We start from the raw sequence: 15,813 nt of genomic DNA on the forward strand, positions 1-15,813 counted from the left end.
TATTTTACGATAATTTTCTTATGAAATTATTTTACCATATTATACAATAAAACCATAAACGAAAAGGGGTTCGTAAGAAGGAGATTTTAAACTTTAGAGCATTTTTGTAGGTCTGATACTTTTTTTCTGGGCTTATTAAAAGACTCAAGAAAATTCTTTGAATGGCAAAGATGTGTTCTACTCGAAATATTTAATTAAAGCATCTAAATATTTCTAAGCGACCAAAATTTTCAAACCAAAAACACATGATTTTGCAATTACTTAGTAGTGGTTCGCCATAAGACGCTATGTACATTGTGCAACATAAAAACATATTTGGACCAAACAGCATATTATATCAGCGTCGCCAGCGACACGAACGAGAATAGGATTCCGGATGCTTTTACTGTGCGGGGGAACTATTCGTTGCGAGGAAATATCGCGCTGATAATATGACATTAACAATATTGAAATTGTGCGTCTACATCCAAAGAAAGATTAAGATACAGTTTATTTCTATTTACGTTTGGTAACAGTATATAAAGGTAGTGTTATTCGTTTATTGCCTGATTTTGTTAAACCAACATAGTATAAAAACATAAATGCTTAAAAATATAATGTTGTGTTTCCATAACCAAAATATAATAAGTAAAATTAAATATTTATACACGTTTTTCAAGAATTATCCAACAAAACATACACTCACATAGAAATGTGTGTTTGCATGTTTGTGTCTGTGAAAAAAATAAAATAAAACTAACTTTCTACTGCAACACATAAATACTTGTTACACTTAATCACAAACACGTTAACACCTCAGCACAGGTTCTCCTAGTGAGGTGTTCACGTAACATACAATATTACCCACACACAGTTTTACCTCATCAATCTATTTTTTGTACTTTTTTTTCTGTACTACAATATAAACCACTGTATTCATTTGTAAAATGTGTATTCAAGAATAAACATAAATAAATAAAGAGCACCCGCATATCGAAGGGTAACTCATAGCTTGACAGTTAATTGCGAATGAAGATTGTACTGCGAATGAAAGATGAATGCTACTGGGTGAGAATTTCAATGGGTGTCTTTTTTATATGAATGCGGCACAAGAGACCCAACCGCTCCCAACCATCTGGAGCCAATGAGACTATGGCATCCCCAATTGGGGTATTTTGTGAGCTTGAAGGTAGGGGGGAGAGGAAGGAAATGGGGGAGGAAGGTGGAAAGTACCTGGCTATTCAAGTCTGGTCATCAAAGACGGCTAAAGCCAATTCAAGAAACTTGTCAATTCTGAATGGACTTACATCAGGGCGTCACTGAGAGTATCTTCCACTCTGGAACGTGTAAATATACTATAATATATTTATGTATTATTTTAAATAAAGAAATTGTGAATTAATACAAATTAATCAAACAAAATTTACTTGCGCACGTCGGGATTTGAACTTGCGACCTCCGGATTGCTAGTCGAGAGGCTTACTATACCTCGACCGCGAAGGCCGTCAAAAGGCCGTCTGTCTCCGTGCTAAATGTAACTAAAACTAAGTTCATGGTGTTAGGTAAAAAAACTAAACGAACTTGTTACCCTAAACAGACTATCAAAATATTCAAGAAGTAAAAGAAATTATTTTTTTGGGAATTATAATCAATAAAAAATTTAAACTGAAACGTTAAGGCGATGCACCACGTCGTGTAATACTTCAAATTGAGCCGCTATCAATAACAACCCTTACGTAGATGGCGATAAGGTTTAAATTCCCGCTTAACACCATCCGCCTGTTTTGATTTGTGCAAGAAAAAAACATGGTCAAAAAGTGCTTTTTATTTTATTTTGTGGATGTATAAGCATAAATATTTTTTTTTTTTTTATCAATTTATAAATAACTTAATTTGCCACATTATACAATAAAATCATAACCGAAAATGGGTTCGTAAGTAGGAGATTTTGAACTTTAAAGCAGTTTTCATAGGCCTTTACATTCTTTTTTTCTGGGCTTATAAAAAGACTTATCTAATAAATACTCGATTATTTCAAATGCCAAGATGTACCTATTATACTCGCAGTATTTAATTAAAGCATCTGAAACATTTCTAGGCGACCAAATTTTCAAACTAAAAACACATGATTTTGCATTACTACGTATGGCATCGCCTTAAAAAAAATTGGAAAAAAAGTTAACTTCTTAAGTATAAAGGGAATATTAGAAATTAGACCTTAAAACAAGATAATTGGTCTACAAAACCATTGTAGCATTGAATTACTGCACAAGTGTCATTAAACTTTAATTAGTAGAAGTTTCTATTTATAATTTCAAATTAAAAATATAAAATTGGAGTTTATAAGAAAATTGTTCGAAAGATTATTATCAGGACGGATGTGAACGGAACCGAATGAATGAGCGAAAATAGAGTACAAATCAGACGTTGAATTGGAAGTCACGCGAGCTTTCGTCAGGACGGCGAGATGAAATATTAGTTCACTTATAATAAAATGGCCATTGACCATAAACAATCCACCGCGCCTTACAAGACGGCACGCGGCAGGCAGCGGCGGCGGCAATGGTGCACACTTTAATCCGGACCAACAAATGACCAATGCGCCACAGGCTATCGATGTAAAATCGATCGAATATCGTGTTTTAGCCAAAAGTCTAAACTACAGTCATGTATGTCCCTATGCGGGAAACGATTCGAAACAAAGCGGCAAATAAGCGGAGCATAAACTGGTAAATATTCACCGTCAAAAGCATATAACCCAATCCAGCTGGATCAAAACCAATTTATCGGTTCTCTGGATTAAAAGCGTACCTTTTCCGAAATGCAATGGTTTGGCTTCATCTAATACCAATCGCCGTGAAACAACTAATCACAGAGACCATATTATTTATTGGCAATAAAACGTATCAAACACAAAAGTTAAATTTTCCGCCTGATCTAAGCCTGATTAGCGAGCGAGCAAATAGTAATATGTGATAAAGGTTCTCAGTTCGTACGTACTACGGCTTTTCCGTGGAACCTTCGCCCTCCTCCCTGTGACACATCCATATTGACCCGAATTGCACAGGGATTGGTTCAACCTTAAAGGTCCCTGGGCTATAAATCAACCGGAACGCTGTCACCAAACAATGTCCCATTCCCTGTTTGAATTATTCTCCTATAGGAGTATAATACACGGAGGAAGTTGATTCAGACTATTGTAGCACTAAATAACTTAATTCTCTTCTGAAACTGACATTCAAAACCAAAAGTATCCTACCTATTTTAAGTACAAAAGCAAAAACGGCAACGGATTTTTTTACCTTCGTAATATAAAATATATTATTTTGTTAAATACATTATTAAATACGCATTTGAAAAGTTCCGGTATGATCAGTTATCCATATTATCCGTGATGAGTCAGAAAAATAAATATACTTGTGAATAAAACATGTTCTATAGCGAGACAATTCAATTTGTCGTGGTAGTAATTTCTTTAAAATTTTTCCGGTTCGTTTCAAAGAAAACCTCCGACCAAAATCAGATGACGAACGGAAGATAAAGAGAACGAGCCGACCTCCGGATAATTGCATTCTCAGGCCCAGACAGAATCTTAAAAATGCTCATGCTAACACTTTTCCTGGGAAAACGGAAATATGTTATTTCGAGACTCCCCGCATCCTGACAATGTATATTTTTTTAAATAAATTGTATCTGCTATGAAACATAAAACTTAAGGTGATGGGTAAGTTATTGAAAGTTTCCACTATTTGCTGATGAATACAGAATCTATGAAGGCGCCTACTATCTACGGCGGAAATGAGATAGTAGATGCAAATATAAAAAAATTGCATTATAAAAAAGATCTCGGTTTATGGCCTCTATTCAACAACGAATCGTCAAATAAAGACGAAGGTCATAAAACAGATGATACGCATACCATACCTATTCATTATCCTAAAAATTACTACCTTTATCGTCTCGGTTTTTCAAGTGGACGAAGAGGCTGATTACAAACCGAGAAACATCTAGGTCAACGAACTTGCAGTTAGCGACCAAATAAAATTATTCTAGTTACCAAGCAGGAACAGTTCGCATGGAAATACGAAATACGAATCACGCGTGTGATAACAGGTCTTTGAATTCAATAATTAATTGATTGATGACCGAATCGGGATTAAAAATGACTCCATTCAACACAATTTTCCAAATCGACCTGGTTTCTCTGGCACCATGGCCAGTGGCCACGTGCTCAAGTGATGTAATAATGCACAATTACACAATATCGCCAGTTCTGGATGCAAATATTAAACCGAGCAAGAAAACTCAGTTAGATCCCTCGGCAATGATCATATCCCGTAAAGCTTAAGGTTCGTTTCTACTAAGTTCTGTTAAATTTATTGGCGTGTTTTGATCACGGCTTAGCTCCCTTTTGACACCGTATTTGTTACAATTGGAGATGGACACGACGGCGACGCGGCGCTGACATGAATACAAAAACAGTTTTATTGACTAGTTGCATACAGCATTAATCATGCGAGCCCAAGGCGATTCGTTTGTCGCCGAGTTAACGTAATGCTACACCTGAAAATGTTGCCGATTTGTAATCAATGCAACAATAGTAAGAAGTAATAATGTGATATACATATGCAACAACTGTGAACATTGTGTATGTTAACCAGTTACGGAGACAATATCAATAATTATTATCGCTGTTGACTGGCTAATAAATTTATTCAAACAATTGATTAAATTCGTATTAACTAGTAATGCGTAAATAATGAACTAATCAACATCTCAGAGGTAGATTTTCACACAGCCAAGTTTATTTATATGAACTTTATTCACGTATTAAAGCGATGTTGTTAAGTGACTCATAATATATTTAGTTTGACATTGAAAAATACACGAATATTCATAGAAAAATAATAAAAACACAAGTGATACTCAGGAGAAAAGAACAGGTTACTAAAAACAGTGCAAAAAATACATTATTTATAGGCGCCTACCGATAAATAATTTGCATCAAATAAACGTGTCGTAATATTATTAGTATCAGTTGCTTCAACTTGTAGTGTTATGTTTTCGTTTTGATATAGACTAGAAAACGCATTTACAAATAATATGAAATAGCATAACTAGAAAAGTTGGTGATAATATTCTACTTTATCTTATCAGATAATTTCAATTAATTTGCGAGGAGTGTTAAGAAAGCCATTGATAAAACTAATTTTGAAGTTATCATGACTTAATAAATGTAGTAAAATCCTTCGCAACGCCAATATAAAGAGAAGATAACCTTCAACTTCTCGCTAATGAAATAGTACTGTATTCTGTATAAATGTATGTAATTATTAATGAAAGCGCATGCTAAGAATGCTATGTTTTGTGGATAAAATCATACCTCTGTGGCCGAACCCAATCTGTACAAGCGGGCGGTAAAAACTCTCCCTACGTGACCCTGACTTCTGGAGTCCCCCAGGGTTCAGTCTTGGGGCCCCTAATTTTTATTCTGTTCATCAACGATGTTGCCAAAATTATAGATTCATTCGGACTTCTTTCCCATTGCTATGCTGACGATCAGCAAATCTATTTCTACTGTGCACCGAATGAGAAAGACAAATTAAAAGATATTACTGTTAAATGCATTGGTGCCATAACAGAGTGGATGTCTTCGAACAAACTTAGACTAAATCCATCCAAAACAGAATTTCTCTGGACAGCAACAAAAAAGCGCCAGTCAATGTTAGACAAAACTCCTCTCATTACTTCTGGCTGCAACATCATCCCTAAAAATGGCATTAAACTCCTAGGTGTTCATCTAGACTATTGCAGCATATTTTGGGAGGTCACTGCCCAAATGACCCTCATAGAATAGCCGCCACTGCTCCCAGTACTGCTTGATTAGAAACTAAAATAAAAATTACATAAATTAATTAAATAAATTACCCTAATTGCCATATTACCACTGGCTTCGGGCAACTGAAGATTTCATATGGTATTCACATATAAATGTAGAAAGTTGTGCTTTGAGGCGTCACTTACAAGGAACGAATTATAGTTAGGTACAGTCACGGTGCAGCCACATTCGATGTGCGTGTATGATTCACAAAAAATCCATAAAAGGTTTTTTGCCCTGGTACAATGTGAAGGAGGTGTGACAAACAACCGCATTTTGTCTCTGTAGCATCGCAGTGCAAACTGCACAGTGACATTGGGCCAGTGTTTGCGGTCCGTGATACGAGCGAGCAGGGAATCGATTCTACAATCCAAGCCGCTCGCAATCGCCGTCGAAAGTACATAAACTGCTCGAAGTTCTTAATTTTGAGTCTCTTTGAAGGCATACGCCAAACGTCAAAAGTCATTCCACTCAAACAACAATCGGAATGACGTCGTAGAGAATCGAGGCCCAGATAAGCGCGGCTACTGCACAGCTCTGCTTTGCGGTGAGATTACCCGGGAAGCGGACAGAACATTTGCACTTCCGCGGAAAAGTGAATGATCAACGAGGGATTTTTTATTGATACTTGGTATATGATTTCCTGCTTTTTTCTTGTAATATAAATATAGACATAGAAAATCGAGACAACTTAACCTAGCCTGAAAATTTGACATTTTAATTCTAAAAACGCTTTTTCACGCGAATAACGCGAAATTTCGTATTATTCACGGAATTTTCTGGAATTTTAGAATAAGGAAGTAATAATATATCACACATTCTAAATATATCTATCTATGTCTACGGTTTTGACATGATTGAAAATATTTTTTTAATGTGAATGCCGCCCAAGAGTCCCAACTGCTCGCAAGCATCTGGAGTCAGTGAGACTATGGCATCCTCAATTGGGGTATGTTTTGAGGCTGAAGGGGAAGGGAAGGAGATGGTGAAGAGGTTGGTGGGGAAGTACCTACTTTGTATTCTGTTGTCGTGTCAGTTTTTTTTTAAATAGATATCAATGCGGATTATTTAACGTCGATATTCTGTTTAAATCTTCTCTGCCTACGCTCTCCGTTAAAACTTTAATTTCAACCGAGGCGAAGTCAGTTAAAAAGTTAAAACCTTCGAAAACAGATTTGGTAAGTTTGGCCTTGGGATTTGGGGATTATTTTGAACTTTTTAATATCGATACTAAACAACATTAGATAACTAATAATACACAGGATACAACTTAGTAAGTAATTTGGGAGGCGGGTTTGGGTACGGCCGCCCCTGGAACCATTTACTGGATAACCAACACCTCTGCCATGGGCCACCCCAAGTGGCAAGCTACGTTTGGTGTTTTAGCAGGGGAGCCCAACTTGATCGGGTGAGCTGTGTTCAGTATGCGCTTGCACACCCGGTGGGTGGCGGGCCAGATCGGGAGAGGCTGGTTTTGGGAGACCCTTTGACCTCTCCAGCTGGTATCTCGACCCATCGCCTTGCGCCGCAGTGGGAGAGATATATTCATACGTCCGTCGCTCCTGGACACACTGATCCCTAGATTCCTACCCAACCCTCGTACCTTTTACCTTCCCAGAACTTCTCTCCTTCCTTTCATCAAAAAGACCCGCCACACAGCATCCCCAAAGATGACATAGACTCTGTGAATGAAATTATTTCCCTCGGGGCCTCCTGTGAGCGGTTAATGTACAAAAAACCCAGTCTGAACGTTTCGGAATATCATAATTAGGTAGGTTTGTTACCGTAAGGTGCTTTTTACGGATTTTTATTACCGATCGACATTACGATTCGATATAAATCTAATCCGGATCGACGAAGGTTTAGGACGGGTTGTTTCGGAGAATTTGAACAATTCATCAAATTTCAACGTTCATTTTCGGGTTCTGCGAAAGTTCTATCCAAGTTCTGTTATTGTATAATTATATGCTAGTTGCTTGACAGAACTGAAATAAAAACAGAATTTGAAAATGAACGTTGAAATTTGATGAATTGTTCAAATACTCCGAAACAACCCGCCCTTAATGTGCATCCCTTTATAACACATTATTATAAATATTATGTTACGTGGTGTTTAGGTTCTAGTTCTAGCGACTACAAAAATAGGTTCAGTATAATAATATTTAAGCTGATTTTTAATTGCGCAGTTCATTTCAAGACAAACGGCCCTAATTAACGTACCAAAGCAAACATAAAATATGTAAAATGAATTAAAAAACTCGGTGCAGTAAGACATAAGGTGAGGATGTAGTGTCTGTTTTACCGGTATTTCAATTACACAGCTGGGAAACACGTCAAACTCGCGCCCAACATTTTAAATAAAAATTAATTGGAATTAATGGCGAGTTTATTAAGAATGTCTTATATTATATTGATATTTGGTCGATGGATCTCTCTGATAGATTCATTACACATCACTATTTTGGGCGGAAAGAAATGGCACAACGGAGCTCTAAGTGACAGAACTATACTTCTGCCAAAGCGTATTTTAAGAGATTGATTATTGAGGCTCACATTTTAAATCAATCCGACGAATAACTGTAATATCTTTTTGATAGCAATACCCACGGATGTGAGTTTATATTTAAGATGAATAAAAAAGTACTTTACCATTGAAATATTTTACGTCAAATGGTTTGAAAATTTTATAAAACGTTTTCAAACTCAAAAATTAGCGGTAAGCACCAATTTTTTTCTGGGCGATGAATTAGTAACTTCCCGAGGTATTTAATTAGGAACGACAGAGATTTTAGTAACACTTTTATCAGAATTAATTAAAATGAATCCCGCGGAAAGATTAATTTTCTAGGCTTGCTTAGGCAAATTCGACCGTAGGTCAGTCCAATACGTCGGGCCGCGCGCCGAATATTTTTGTACATGACTTCTTCACTTACGTTGATAAGATTCCCATTCTATATTAGAGTATTTGCTAGAGCAAAATCGACCGTAGGTCCGTCCGATGCGCTAGAGCCGTGTGTCGCATATTTTTGTACACGCCTTCTTCACTTACGTCGTTATGTCATCTTAACCGATGCAACGTTGTATCTTCACACCACTCCGACGCGGCTACAATACCTCGACACCTCACGTAATGCGGAAGGGTAGGGGGCAGGCATCCGAGGAGGTAACGCGTGGCCGCGTCTCACCATAGCGTGGTGTAATATCCCATACGTGTATGAGGGAGGCTTGAGTACAGGGCGGGATATGCACTGTGCAGACAGAAGACAGACTATCCCAGTATTCACTGTAGGCCAAACAAAAACAAAACGTTCGCCAGACGGAGAGCCGAAACAGGTTTCCGATAGGCAGAGATGCCCGACCGCAATCAAAATAGGTTTTAGAATAATGCTGACCGACCATGGTGGCTGTTGGCGGGGGGGGGGAGGTGACCAGACGTTTCGATCCAGACAGAACAAGGAACTGCTATATTGAGCTCTATTGTATTTTTTTCTAGAGGATTTTTGATTTTTTCTGCGGTCGATAACGATTCGCACCAACAATATTATATGCACCCACATTCCACAATACTTCCGAGTTAAACTCAGATATAGAGCAGTTTCTGCTTTCAGGAAAATTTGCGATATTTGCTGAATATATATTTACATTTTTTCTTGATTAATATTTTGTGACACTGATTTTTGCTACGAGTGTATTTAAGAAAATAGTGAGCCAAGCCGGGTCTCCTGCGATATTCTTCGCTCAAACATTGAACAAATGTTTGAGCAAACATTAAAAATTAGGGCGTTGCCATAAACATTTAATTTGTGTATTTATACACAATGTTTTTGCTCACCGAGGTCGATGGAAAACATTTTATTAATTTTTAACATTTGTTCAATGTTCTGAAAACATTTTGTCGGAGGAGACCCGGCTATACACCAAACCAATCACGACATCAAGGTTTTTATTTTTTTATTTCTATTTTATTTACAGTTAAAGTATTACAAATACATACAAAATTAATATAAAAAATTCCTTATAGATATACGTAAGTAGATTTTACATAAGTAATGTTATATTAAATTAAGAATGATGTACAGTGTAATAAAATATTATATTGTTTCTGCTTTTGCAGGTAGTATTGTTGTGCATTGATTGTATTATTAGGTTTAATAATGTTATAAGATAAAAAAAATACAGATTGATGGTGTATGCAAATGACTAAAATGTTTTTTTTTAACAAATTGCTTTACCTATTTTTATGGATATTCACACACCTAAATGAAATGCTTTTAATTTTATTCTACGTTAATGCCAGTTGGCAGCGGGGCGCAACGGGTCACGGTCAATAAATAAGGAATAAAATTAAGAAGTGCTTTATTATACGCAAGTACTTTATAAAGTAGGTACCTAATTAAACCACGAAATTTCAGTTCCTACCATGAGTTTCAAAATTAACGAAAACAGTGTTCTATAGGTACAAATGAACGTAGGTGTGCCCGGGAAAAAAGATCCGAACAATATATTTTTTTAGTGATTATTATATTAAAATAGTAAATACGAGTGAAGATGTTATATAATGTTATGTACTTATACATTATATTTATTGTAATAAACTAATTTCTTCAGAGAATCATCTCCATAAATGGTACCTACGTAACTGTAAGTTGCAGTTACAATGCAGGGTTTGCAGTTCCCACCTTTCCCACACTTTCCCAACAAAACAGACAGTGCAGTTTTGAAGTGCCATTAAAAACGGCGCAACTTACAGAAAAGGAGTTTATTATATTTTATTCGGTACATCATATCATGCCGTTTTATGCATCAGGTCCTGAAGATGACATCAGAAAGCGATATATTGATGAAGGCAATTTCTGAAGTTTTCGGACACATTTTGGCACATCTCGACGGCTATGGCGACGATTTCCTCCCGAATTCGATCCTTGAGTTCTTCCAAGGTATGGGGCCGATGTTTAAAAACATTTTCCTTCAGGTAGCCTTACAGGGAGAAGTCGCAAATTGCAGCAGGAAGGCCCGCTGGGTGGCGACGAAAGTACGACAACGTGCGGACGGCGAATCCGGGCCAAACCATGGTAACGACTGAAAATGGCACGACCCTCCCGACACAATGAAACCCCTCCCAGGTTAATACCCCCACCATACGGGATGTACCGGCCCTTCACAACTGCACTGTCTGTTTTGCTGCACCGTGTATATTCTATAGTCTATTTCATAGACTCATAGTCGAAGTCGATTCAACTTTGGTGTTCTATCGCATAAAAAGCCTGTTGTCACTGCTGGAATCGCAGCTTAATTTAAATCAAATACCTACCTAGCTGGTTTGTAGGTACTCACCTTCCTAAAGTCGCTTACAAAATAATGCATTACTATATCATGAATAGTGCGCAAATGCGTCATCTATTGGAACACAAAACATCTGAAACTTTTCAGTCAGTTTTCACATTATAACTAAATAATATTATATCGACAGTTTTCAGGAAAAAACCTTCAAAATAAAAATTTTACAGGAGAAAAGAAAAACTACTTTCAAAAGTGAGCCTCCTTGTTGAGTTTCCTTGCTAAATCATCTCACCTTTTACGCTCTTTTTATACGTAGGTACATATTTTATGTTTATTTTTTTTTTTAATAGAAAAATCTATGTAAAACGACAAAGAATGATGAGACTGCGTTACCGCCTTTATCCTAAACACAGTCGATATTATATGTTTGTGTGTAAATCATTATTGATAAATTCAGGTTCAGTAACTACAGGTAAGTGTGTTTCCGTACATGTATTTAATAAGATAAAGTCTAGTAAGTAAACCTAGTCAATAAAATTTGTACTGCGCCCTTTTCACAAAAATCGAATATGCAATAGTTCCAGTGTGAAAGATACTCTCAGGATCGCCCTGGTGTAAGACCACCGTTCAGAATTGAAACGTTTCCTGAAATGGCTTTAGCCGTATTTGGTGACCAAATTTGAATAACCAGGTACTCCCCCACCTTCCTCTTCCCCATCCCACTACCTTCAGCCTTACAACATACCCCAATTGGGAATGCCATAGTCTCACTGGCTCCAGACGGTTGGGAGCAGTTGGGACTCTTCTGCGGTATTCATATTAAAAAAAATATTAAGTAATAATGATTTATTGAATACACCTACCTAGATAAATAAATATTTAACAAAAACAAAGCATAGATTTATATGGGTACTATAAATTTCAAATCTGAAAAAAATGAATACCTCGTTGAAAAAATAACTATTATTCTCGAATTTACATGAAGTAAAATAGATGCAAGTTAAGGCGATGTAAATTATTACACGGGTAAGAAACGTAACTGCCCGTATCCATAATATTGGTAAACAAACCTGAAAATTTGCACGGATCACGACACATTTCATGTTTTTATAAAGAAAAAATAAGTTATTGCAAATAACCTATAATAAAATATATTATACGTACTACATATTTACTTTACAGCGTGAATAACAGATAATATATGTACATTCATATTTTAGTTAGAATCTGAAAATAATAATAAAAGGCAAAAAATCGATAAGTAACCCGAGCAAATAAAATAGTGGTTAACAATAATAATACGAAGCGTTTTTAACTTTTCAAATCAACCTAAATAATGAAATACAATACATCATAAATTTCGGATAATAACAGACCACTCACCAAATTGATCAAACAAAACAAAGCAATGGAGAACATACAGTTATAAAATCAAATTTCTATTATAATACTTACGGTTGGTTTAAAACGAGTAACGTAGAGCTCTGTCGCCAAGATCCTTTATTTTTTTGTAAATAAGTTTAATAATATCACTCACAACACAATTAAATAAATAACTCCAAAATGTAACCTCAGAACTGAAATGCTTTTCGGTACACAACACCCATCGATGTATTCTATGTTGACACAAAATGTCAAACGACCAAAATAAATTATATTATATATTATCCTAAACACTACACAAAAACTTACAACTAAGATACGTTTTTGTGAAGTTATTGGTCAAAATGAAGTATGTTTTCTTTTAAAAATATCACTTGAAATTGTGAATACAATTTTTCTACCAACGAATAAGAAATCATCAACCTCCCGCCGTTCAATGCTCGATCTTAATAACCATAGATTTAAGTTTCTCGTAGATAGAAAATCTACATGCATAGACGACCATCAGATGTAGACAGTAAAAAATAACTGAAAGTTAGGAACTCATCTTTTATAAGGTAGGAACTTGCTCTTCGATAATTATTATTTACTAAACAGCATTGCCACTCCCTGTAAAACTAAAGGGAAATACGTATAAATTGTTAAAATGAGCTTTCAAATCTGAAAACTAATGTAAAAACTAATGTAAAAACTCGGTCTTGGCACACACTTCTTGTCTCATTCACATTCATACCTCGTATCATGCATTCTCTTCTATTATTCTGACTCTTGACATGACCCGACTCAAGTATCTGATTTACTTGATCGTATAATGATATAATCGATGGCGAATTCACCAGGCCGATGCTCAACAACGTAGAAACGGAGATGAACGGAAGTCGAGTGTGGTAATGGCGATGAAATCGGTAGCTCGACGCCAAGCGGGCGGAGACCAGACTGAGAGATGATGTTCATCACTGAAGCACTTGAAGACCACGGGTCTTCTTGATGCTCCAGTGAAATGATGTTCGGTTCTCGGTGTCGGACGTTGAGAGCACGGTGGGCTCGTGGCGCGGCTGACGACGCACGTATTTGCTATTGTAGCTCATCATTGTTGCAGCTGAACATGCGCTTTGTAAAGCCAGTAGATCGGTACGCCTTCATTGTTAATCTAGGTTCAAGGTGAGATGCGCACTGCACACGTAGAGGCTGGTTTGGGTCGACCCTTAACCTCTCCAACTGGTCTCTCGAATTATTCTTGTAGCTTGTCACAACACAAACAATTATCTGTGTATAGAAACCACAGTGACATTATGTAGCCTTGCTTAAAACGTTTTCTAAAGTCAAACCACCCCGTAAAACCTCTGTTGCTTACGGAGACGCAATTACCTGTGTGAGATTCGCATTTATTCCATACTTAGACAACACCTTCCATAACTTTTTACTGTTTACTCGGTTGTATGCTTTTTGTAGATGTACAAAGGCACAGAAAAGTTTCTGGTTTTTTGCCAGAAACTTCTCAGTGAGCATACGCAATGAGAAAATCTGGTACATTCGCCCCCTTCCACTCATAAAAGCACCTTGCACATCCCATATTTTATCTTTTGTTAACATTCTTACCCTTTCAACCAACATTCTACCATATTTGCTTGCTAACTGAATTTAGCAGGCTAATAGCCCTATGATTCCCACATTCACCTTTACCTTTGTATAAGGCGTTAACCCTCCTACAAACATTAGAGAGAGTTTTACGGCTATCGTATTGTCGAAAACAACTGCCTTACCATTCTTCATATATGCTGATTTCGATAACATTCAACCCAGTAATCTGAAAGTATGTTGCCTGTTGTATGCTGATGATGCGGTGCTGATTGCTAATAGTATGGATGATCTAAAGTCTCTCGTGTCTAGGATGAAAGAAGTATGCATGAAGAATGAGTTAATGATGAATGTAAGTAAGACTAAAGTAATGGTGTTTAAAAGAGAGAGTACGAAAACAGTGTGCAATATAGTTGTGAATGAGGAATACTTGGAGCAGGTGGATGAGTTTGTGTATTTAGGAAGTATGTTTACGAGAGATGGGAAGGCTGACAGAGATATTGATAGAAGGGTAAATGCAGGTAACTCCATTAATGGAGGACTAAACGCAGTTGGCGCTAACAAAAAATTGTCCAATGAAGCGAAGTTAGCAGTCCACAATGGAGTTCTGGTACCTACCCTGATGTATGGAAGTGAGGCATGGAACTGGCAAAGAAATAATGAAAGTAGATTGAATGCTGTTGAAATGAGATCCCTGAGGCGTATGTGTGATAAAACCACGTATGATTGTGTGAGAAATGTGGAGATCCGCAAAGAGTTCAAGGCTGATGTAAGCGTAATGAGTAAGATTAAGAAAGGGACGCATAGATGGTTTGGGAATGTGGAGTCGGGGACGCCCGAGGAAGACATGGCAAGATCAAGTGAATCAGATACTCAAGTCATGCCATGTCTAGAGTCAGCATAATAGAAGAGTTTATACGAGACGATGTATGAATGTGAATGAGGCAAGAAGTGTGTGCCAAGACCGAGTTGTTTGGCGGTCTGTCCTCTCTGCCTACCCCTGTGGAGAAACGGCGTGATCTTTATTTAGTTAGTTTCACCCCATCCTCATTTATACCTGATTAACCGCTGGAATCACTGTCACTTGGGTCACTTTCGAAAACTTCCTCAAAATATTTCATCCATCTCTCTTTTATTTCTTCCTCATTCGTCTACATTTTTCCATCTTTTGATTTTATCACTATCATTCTTCCGTTTTCTGGACCACTCTGAACCATTTGACCCCCTTCCAAAACAGTTTAATGTTTTCTTCGAAATGGTCTGTCATTTTGATTCCCTCTTCCTCTTTCAGGCGTTTCTTTCGTTCTTTCACTCCAACTCTTACTCTTTTCTTGCATCCCTCATACACTTCCATTGCTGAATCCCTCTCCTTGCTAGAAGCACTGCCGGCTGCTATCAGACATAAACATGCTTTTTTCTTCTCCAGTGCTTTAATCTTCATCCCACTATGCATCACCTTTCTTCGTACCTTGCGTACTTATTCGACACACCTCTCTATTTGTTCTTCGATTCAATGTTTCGTCTATGCTTAGACCGTCCATTTCCTTCTCATTCAATCTCATATCTTCACAATTCACATTCCTTCTACTTACTACATACATACTCTACATACTTACTTCTCATATTATCGTTTTCTAGTTTCTATATTTTGCCTCTTGTTGGAGTTTTGACTGTCTTTACTTCAGAGTGCCAACGTCGAAAGAGGTTTACTCTCG

The 15,813-nt window shown here is 37.0% G+C and overlaps 1 protein-coding gene across 1 annotated transcript in view; it reads right to left on the reverse strand.

The window, feature by feature from the left end:
* rut (adenylate cyclase rutabaga) overlaps positions 1-12,957 on the reverse strand; it is a 275,093-nt gene extending 262,136 nt beyond the window's left edge. Inside the window, exon 1 of the mRNA XM_089634981.1 lies at positions 12,593-12,957. The gene's annotated coding sequence lies outside the window, so the exon portion shown is untranslated. The remainder of the gene's footprint in view (positions 1-12,592) is intronic.
* Positions 12,958-15,813: the final 2,856 nt, after the last annotated feature.

Source organism: Hesperophylax consimilis, chromosome 8 (genome assembly GCF_061612785.1).
Source record: "Hesperophylax consimilis isolate HC1 chromosome 8, BYU_Hcon_1.0, whole genome shotgun sequence".
Classification (NCBI taxonomy): domain Eukaryota; kingdom Metazoa; phylum Arthropoda; class Insecta; order Trichoptera; family Limnephilidae; genus Hesperophylax; species Hesperophylax consimilis.